General features: G+C 38.1%; 1 long non-coding RNA gene across 1 annotated transcript; it reads left to right on the forward strand.

The window, feature by feature from the left end:
- The first annotated feature begins 5,717 nt into the window (after window positions 1-5,717).
- Window positions 5,718-7,714, forward strand: LOC120419447 (uncharacterized). The gene is made up of 4 exons (XR_005605723.2): window positions 5,718-5,796; window positions 5,868-6,032; window positions 6,923-6,968; window positions 7,029-7,714. It is a non-coding gene; the product is annotated as an uncharacterized LOC120419447 (long non-coding RNA).
- The last annotated feature ends 880 nt before the right edge of the window (window positions 7,715-8,594 follow it).

Consider the following 8,594-nt stretch of genomic DNA (forward strand, 5'->3'; position numbering starts at 1 on the left):
TCTTTGTTTACAAACTCACATTGGCCTAATTACATTGTTTTGCTTGAAAAAACCTTCCGTCAGACGATTTGCTCCCGGTAGATCCCGGAGCTAACCTGAGTTTTGTTTAGATTCGGATGAACACGGATGAACTCGAACCTAAATTAGCTCTCGCACAAGTACCGCGGTGGGCTTGACGCGGGTGCCAAATTAGCTTTGCAACGCAATTAGGTCCCTGCGGTGGAGATGCCCTAAGTGTAAGGTAGGGGAAATCTACCCATTTTAATCCTAATAAGCGGTCGTGTTTGAATGATTTTTGTTTATTTTCACTTTCACTAAAAGTTATTCTATTTCTTTAACAAGCATTTAACAAAAAAAAAATTCCCAAGGGTATTCTAATCGAGGCGAATGCATTGGGCCACGCCCATTTTTCTAATATCGGCTTAGTTCTTTTTTCTTCCAACACTCTGTCGAGTGTTGCCATTTGCGCTGACAGTTCAAACGAACACTCACGAAAAGTGGCATTTATAGGGAAAGTTTCCTGGCATCGCTGGCTGTGCTGCTGGTGGTGTTGACGACCAGCCTTTGTTCTTTTTTGCCTTCGTCTCTCGCTCGGTTTTCTTCAGCCTTCGATTGGAATGCAAAGTGAAATTTGAAACGTCAAACGACTTGGTGCGTTTGTTTTTTTTTTATGGCGCTTGCTAATTTATTACATTTTTCGGGATTATTCTTCAAGTGAGTGCCTTACTAATGATCAAAAGAACATGTTGCCGGTAGTTGGAAGCAATTTCATATCTTAAGCGCCGTGAAAAAGTAAGCGAAAGTGAAAAGTTAATTTTGGCGATATTCATTAAGCGTTTGAGGGATTCTCGTGTGTGTCACTGTGTGTGCCAACAAAATGATGAGAAGTGGTCTCGCAAAATACAAATTATGATTAAAAGTGCATTAAATGTGATCTTTTTGGCCAGTAAGTGGCATACATTTGCGTGCTTACTCGAGGCGGTGCTGTTGCTGGTAAGTTTATAGCCCAAATAGTATTTTTGGAGCTTTAATCGAGCATCAAACTCTCCATATGACGAAGATAGGTGTTTGATTGGAAAGGGTAGATTTCCCCTATGCCAGATAATCAACACCTCACAGAAAAGAAATATTGCGCGTATTAGGTTTTACGCCGACTCGATTTTTAGGTTAGAAATTAGACAGTTCGGCTGCACTGTTTACATTTTTTGCACGTGTGTCTAAGTAAAAATGTGTGTGCGTGTGCGCTCGTGACGTCACGCTGTAAAACCTAATTAGGTTTTACGCCGACTCGATTTGGAGGTTAGAAGGAGTGCACTGTTTACATGGACTTAGCACAGTTCGATGTTGTCGTCGATTTTGTTCGGGGAAATTCGTCGACAATCGACGAAGACCATGTGAACAGTGCACACGAGCTGTCAAATGACGTCACGGCGTAAAACCTAATAGAGCTATCTAAGCCCGATCTCACACACACTAGCACACCATTTGTTTTGCTTTTAACCTCACTTTTTTTCGTGTACGTACACGCAATACATGTGCACGTAGATAACTCTACACTCAAACCCCGATGGTTTGACACCAACTGTTGTCAAACGAACGGGGTCACATTTTAGTTTGGCACCCCTTTTACACGGAGTTCACACACACTAACAAACGTTTGCTTTGATAGTGTGCGTGAGCGCCGTGTAGAAAGTGACAGTTCATCACTTTTTAGTTTGACTTTGACCAACCAACGGGGTACAAACGCGTTTTGTTGAATCAGCGGCAAAAAGTTGCAGAGAATACAACACCTCCAGGCTTCAGTCAGCAACCGAGGGAAAACCAACCAGCATCAACGGGCGAAGGCAGTAGTGACCTGTTAGTTTTAAGTTAGGATTAGTTGTTAATTTTTTTTTCTTTTTTTTACCCAAATGTATTCGATTCAATGCAATAATGTAAAACAATTTGAAGTAAATAAAATAAATGTGATCAGTTAATAATAAAACGATAAATACAACAAAGATGAAGAGCATTAGGCCATACCAATTATCATGTAAAAGAAATGTAATTATTATAAGAATGTTCAATAAAGACATACGAGCAATTCCATGCAAAATAGGGAATCGGTTGTACCCGAGCCTCTCCGATTTCAATGAAACTTTGTAGAAATGTTATCCTACACTTATATAAACCATTTTTGTGTATATGGAGCCAGTTCAACTCGATAATGACATTTAAGAAGGGCGTAAGTGTTTTAATAGTAGTTTATGCAACAAGTTGCAAAAAGAGGATTTTTTCAGCACGAGTCGTACATTTATCCAACGAGGTTCACCGAGTTGGATAAATACGACGAGTGTTGAAAAAATCAAGTTTTGCAACGAGTTCCATACAATATTTTTTGCAATTCCGAAAAACACCCATTGAGTGAAATTTTAAGTTAAATTTTCATGTATTTTTCCAATAAATCGTTTAAATAAAAAAATGTTGAAAAGTTTTACTTTTCAAAACAAGTGCTGAAAAGTTCAACTTTTCAGCACCCATTTCAGTGCTGAAAAGTAGATCTTTTCAGCATTTATTTTGAAAAGTGTTGCTATTCGATTCTGTTATTTTTGGTAGGAAAAAGTAGGCCGTTTCATTTCTTCAGAAGGACAGGAAAAGTTGACAGTTTCACAGCGGAATTGCAAAAATATTTTTGTAATTCGGAATTTAAAAATTTCGGTATCTCGAAGCCGTTGCATCGTATCAAAAAGTGGTCAAAGACAAACTTGTAGGAAATTTGACGGGCTTTCCGAAAAAAATACACTGAAAGAAAAAAACACTCTACTTTTACGAGATTTTTCGATTTTTAAGTTTAAAAGTCAAATTTGAGGTGGAGCCCACGATTTTTTTTCGTTTAAAATTTTTGTGAAGATAGCCTAAGATGTTACAAAAAGACTCAAAAAAATGCAGGATGGAGCAACTCACCTAAAAAAATACAAAAATCATTTACTGAAACTGTTTTTTTGAAAAGTGCTCTAAACGTCAAAATTTTCACAAACCGATTGCGGAAATCGATTCTCCAGACAATTTTACATAAAAGTCTCCATATTGACTACTGTCCTAAGTCCAATCCTTGTGAAGTTAAAAATAAAAATGTTGAAAAAATAGGTTTTTTGATGGTTTTTTTGCAATTTCTATATGACTGACTTGATTTTTCAGTCTCGAAAATATTTTTACCGGAAAGCTCGTCCAATTTCCCATAAGTTTGTCTTTGACCACATTTCAATTGGATGTATGGGCTTACAGATATAAGCTAATTGCATTACTCATAACTGAAAACATAATATTTTTTCAGTGTGGTATAGTAACCTGGATAGTAAATTAGCTTAAATCATCAAAAAAATGAGTTATTTTGAAAAGTGGTTAGAGACAATCTTATAGGAAATCGGACGAGCTTTTCGGTAAAAATATTTTCGAGACTGAAAAATCAAGTCTGTCACATAGAAATTGCAAAAAACCATCAAAAAACCTATTTTTTCAACATTTTTATTTTTAAAACCGCTGTAACTTCACAAGGATTGGACTTAGGACAGTTGTCAATATGGAGACTTTTATGTAAAATTGTCTGGAGAATCGATTTCCGCAATCGGTTTGTGAAAATTTTGACGTTTAGAGCACTTTTCAAAAAAACAGTTTCAGAAAATGATTTTTGTATTTTTTTAGGTGAGTTGCTCCATCCTGCATTTTTTTTGAGTCTTTTTGTAACATCTTAGGCTATCTTCACAAAAATTTTGAACGAAAAAAAATCGTGGGCTCCACCTCAAATTTGACTTTTAAACTTAAAAATCGAAAAATTTCGTAAAAGTAGAGTGTTTTTCTCTTTCAGTGTATTTTTTTCGGAAAGCCCGTCAAATTTCCTACAAGTTTGTCTTTGACCACTTTTTGATACGATGCAACGGCTTCGAGATACAGATATTTTTAAATTCCGAATTACAAAAATATTTAAATCACTTACGCCCTTCTCAAATGCCATTATCGAGTGCAACTGGCTCCATATACACAAAAATGGCTTATATAAGCGTAGGATAACATGTCTACAAAGTTTCATTGAAATCGGAGAGGGTCGAGAAAAAAGTACCTGAAAAATTCCTGTTTTGGGCTGGAATTGCTCATATTTAACTTCAAAAAAAAACGCGTTTTGTTTTTGTTGATCGATCCAACTCTGCTAGAATATTTCGTGACTGGGTTACGGGGTGAAAAAGTAACCAGTTGCTGACCTTATATCATCTCCATATCTCCTCTGTATCCATTGATCGCGATAGCACCTTTCATCGAATACTCCAGCTTCTTGCCCAGTCACGAAATATTCTAGCGGAGCTTGTTCTGCCAGAATCCTGCTAAAACAGTGCAACACTTCTGCTAGAATGCTGTAAAGATATCCAGCTCTATGAGAACTTTGCTAGAATGCTGTTAGAACATCGTGACTGGGTGCTAGCGATCGTTTTGAGGTATCAGAAAAACCTTTTGCCTTTTGTTCAGCCGCAACCTTGGTTCGACACTCGACAGGCATAGCAGCCCAAGGCATGGATTTCTACCTGATATGATGTACAGCCTTGAGCCCAAGGTTAACCTAGGTCATTCGTAAAGATAAGAAAATCATCCACATAAATCGATAACATATGCTTATCCTAATATATTCGCAATTCTCAATTTTCAGTGTAAGAACGGGCCTTGACCGATCTTAAGCACCAGGTTCCCGACGAACACGCACTGCCCTTACACCTATATCTCACCCTTGCTCTGAGTCAGTACGAGCAACACGCTAGAACACGCTTTGAGTGTTCGTGCCAGGCATGCACACCTTCTTTCCGGTTACGCATTTTAACTCGGCCAGGGGTGGTACATTACGTAGGGTTTGATGTAAGTATAAGCGCCTAACCATTTATAGTGTGCCTATCAATTTTCATTAAAGCAAACACTGTTTTATTTTAGTTTGAATTCAAAAACTAATTGTTATTTTACTGTGTATTGTTTTCTCGTGAAATATTCCCTAATGTTATGTCGTGTTTATCTGTTGATATTTCTTATGTCGCGGTGTTTTGTTACAATTTTTTGGACCTAAGCATGTTATTCAAAAGTTTACCAAAAGTACAATAGTAGTATTTGTGTTAATCCTTCAATCATTCCATAAATTGAGTAAGGGCTCGAACCTCACTTGTTAGAAAACAATAGACAGTAAAGCAGAATATACTTTATAAAGAAGCAATAGTAAGAAAATCATAATTGTATTAGAGCAACACATGTCTCATGGTGAGAAACATTGGAAAGTGATAAACATTGAATAAAGAAGATAATTTGCGAAAAAATTGTGCACTGTATTCCGCCGGGGAATTGAACCCCGTTCTATCTCATACCGTGAGAACGCATCACCGATCTGCCAACGGAACCAAACCACCGCGCTGAGAGGCGACCTCTTAGACTTTAGGCTCTTAGGCTTTTTCTCATGAGATTTAAATGCAAGGTTCACAACATTTATGAATGTGCGCTCGAATGTGTGCATAGAGTTATCTACGTGCGCATGTATTGCGTGTACGTATACGAAAAAGATTGAGGTTAAATTTTGTACCGGACAGCAAAACAAATGGCGTGCTAGTGTGCGTGATAGCGGGCTTAGATAACTCTATAATCGTTTGCGCGTGAATGTTTGTGTGTCAACCACATGAGCGAGCAGCAGCAGTCGCATGCGGTCAGTCCTCGGGTTGAAAGCGATTCATTTTTTCCGAAGAAAAAACGCCCCACAAACGATTGAGCGGAAGTTTAACCAGAGTAAATTTAAAAGTACATACATTGTGTAGTACATTGTGCTGGAAAATAGTGCAAATGAAATCAACGGTGGTGTATTTTTGCAGAAATTTGTTAGTGAAATTGGCTGTGGATTCCGCGCTCCGCGATGGCAGCTGGTTTCGGAACGAAGGGGGTCCAGAGCTGAACGATTTCCCGCTGGCGTTCTGATGATCTGGCACGTGTCCTGTCCCGTGTACCTTGAGTGCAGCTTCGTAATTGTGCGTGCATAGGTTGTGATGTATGTATGTATTTGAACCCCCGCCTTGGCAGGACTTGGCCATGACCACAGTATATTTCAACTGAGACGGTTCGGTTAGTAACCACCATATATCTCAAGAACCTTTGAAGCGAATACCTTTCTCTGGCTAACGATTTCTTCTGAAATTGGGTCCTAAAATGAAGCTTGGATTGGTGATATTATTGTTTACAGCGATAAAGCTTATTTTTCTGAGTACAATAACCCTTTGTACGACCACAAAGAGTTTAAAATGGGTTTTTAAATCAATTTTGAAAAATTAACCTCGCGGTCCTTCTTGACAGAAAAGGTCCTACTTGACAGCTCGTTCCAAGGGGACCATAGTTGATCCATCGAAAAAATGTTGTCTTGTCAAAAAAAATTCTTGCATTAAAATGAAAAAAAAGTGATCAGAAATGGTTTTTAATCGTGTTTTTTACCGTTGTACATAAAAATTGACATAAGGCTTTAGTACCCAATTGTACGGACAAAGATCGGTAATGCAGATGACTCGGGCCAGGCAATCCACGACTCCCTCGTCCAGTTCATCAGTATATGAGATGGCCCTGGGCTGTTTTGAGACGGTGTTAGTAGTTATATAATGGATTGATATGTTATACCTTGTGACAATATTTCGCCACTACGGATCAATTCAGTTCTAGAGCATTAACTCCATGATGGCCGACTGGTTAGCGTCCCAGACCATCAATCCAAAGGGTGTGAGTTCGAATCCCACCCACCTAAAGGTTTTTTGTTCATATTTAAAGTTCACTTCCTGATTCCAAATTTCAAGGGAACCGACCGGGATTTGATCCCTGAACCTTCTGTATTCGAGGCAGAAGCCGCAACCATTAAGCCACGGAGCCGGTTCTTGTGCGTGCATAGGTTGTGATCGGCTCAAACCGGTACACAGTGCTGGAGGTGGCCGGAGGTGTTTTAGATGAGTGTGGAGAAATTGAGAATTTTGCTAAACTTTATTCTTTCTTCACAGGTCTAGAATCCAGAAGCAAAGAGCAACGAAGAGGGCCAGAAGGATGGTTAGGGTACGGTGCCGGCTGCAATTGACCCGGATATGGGAATGCTCAGCAAGGACAGCAGAGTTTGAGCCGACATCGTTCGCACACCGAAACATCTCGACCGAGGTCGGATTCTTCCCGGAAGCCCCATCGCCGGAAGTCACCTTATGGCCAGCCATATACACGAATGAATCTTCGTCACGATCTTCAATGAAAGACCGCAGGAGTAGTTCCGGGGTTCCCGCGGCTGACTGCAGCTATGACGTCAAGGACCGCACAGGATAAGGACAAGTTCTTTTCACGGCCACGAGCAGCTCCGCTACATGAACAAAAAGTGTGATTCAGCAAATAAATACCACAATAAATGTAAAGAAGTGTTTAAAAAACAATTAATTTAATTATTATCCGAAAAAGCTTCAAAAACGTTTCAACATGACGAGTAGTTTATAATAATAAATTGCATAGCTATTAAAAATCATGCGTGCTAAACATACATGCTATATGCGGCTGCATATTGACGAATCATTTAGTTTGTAAGCATTGCATATACCGTTCAGGTGCCGTGCACATATATTTTATATGCGTGAGCATATTGCAAAGATCAGATTTGAACAACTTTTTACAGTGCTTTAATCAATTTTTTTAGAGTTTTTTTAAAGGTCCTATAAACATACAGTATGTAAAGAAAGTATTTACACCCCTTGAGCACTATGCACATTTTGTGATGAAATATGCAAAAAATTTAAAGTTTAACAGGAACCTAGTACTACGTTTTGATCAGAAACTCATGCCAAACATTTTGCTACAAAAAGCTCATGAAAAGATGATTTCTATAAAAAGTTATATAACAAATACTATTACGAAAATAAAAAAGGTGCAAAAAAAGTTTGTACACCTTTCGAAAAATTAACATAAATAATGTTATTTGTTGACAAATCACCATAAATCCAGTCTCCCAACTCCAAATAGGCATCCTTGACTGATTAAAAAAAGAATTTGGATTGAATATAAAGTTTACTAACTACTTAGTATAAAAGTTTATATAACTCTGGAAATTCTATATAAAACTTATCTAAACTTAATTTTGCAAACTTTTAATTCAACTAAATGTCAATATATTACCATAGAATTGCTAAATAAACATTTTGGAGTGGATATAACACCGTTTTGGGGGTATTTGTATCGATAGAATAGATTTTTCGTTGGAATTTCGTACCAACCCGGAATTACGTCGTCGGAAAATCCGCCGGCATCCGAACAGGTCCACAATTCACAAGTCAGCCTATGTGGAATTGGAAAGGGCAAAAATTTCCGATCTTTTGATACCCAAACATCTAGGTTTTCTTTAAAACCTACGTTTTTAAATACCTGGGCAAAAAGTAAGTTTGATCCACGAGAACAAAAATTACGAAATTCCATACATTTCTGGCAGGTTGCTCAAACGAAACCATAACAACGTTTTTGCTTAGGTATTTAAAAACGTGGGTTTTATAGAAAACCTGGATGTATGGGTATCAAAAGATCGGAAATTTTATGCCCTT

Source organism: Culex pipiens, chromosome 2 (genome assembly GCF_016801865.2).
Source record: "Culex pipiens pallens isolate TS chromosome 2, TS_CPP_V2, whole genome shotgun sequence".
Lineage (NCBI taxonomy): Eukaryota > Metazoa > Arthropoda > Insecta > Diptera > Culicidae > Culex > Culex pipiens.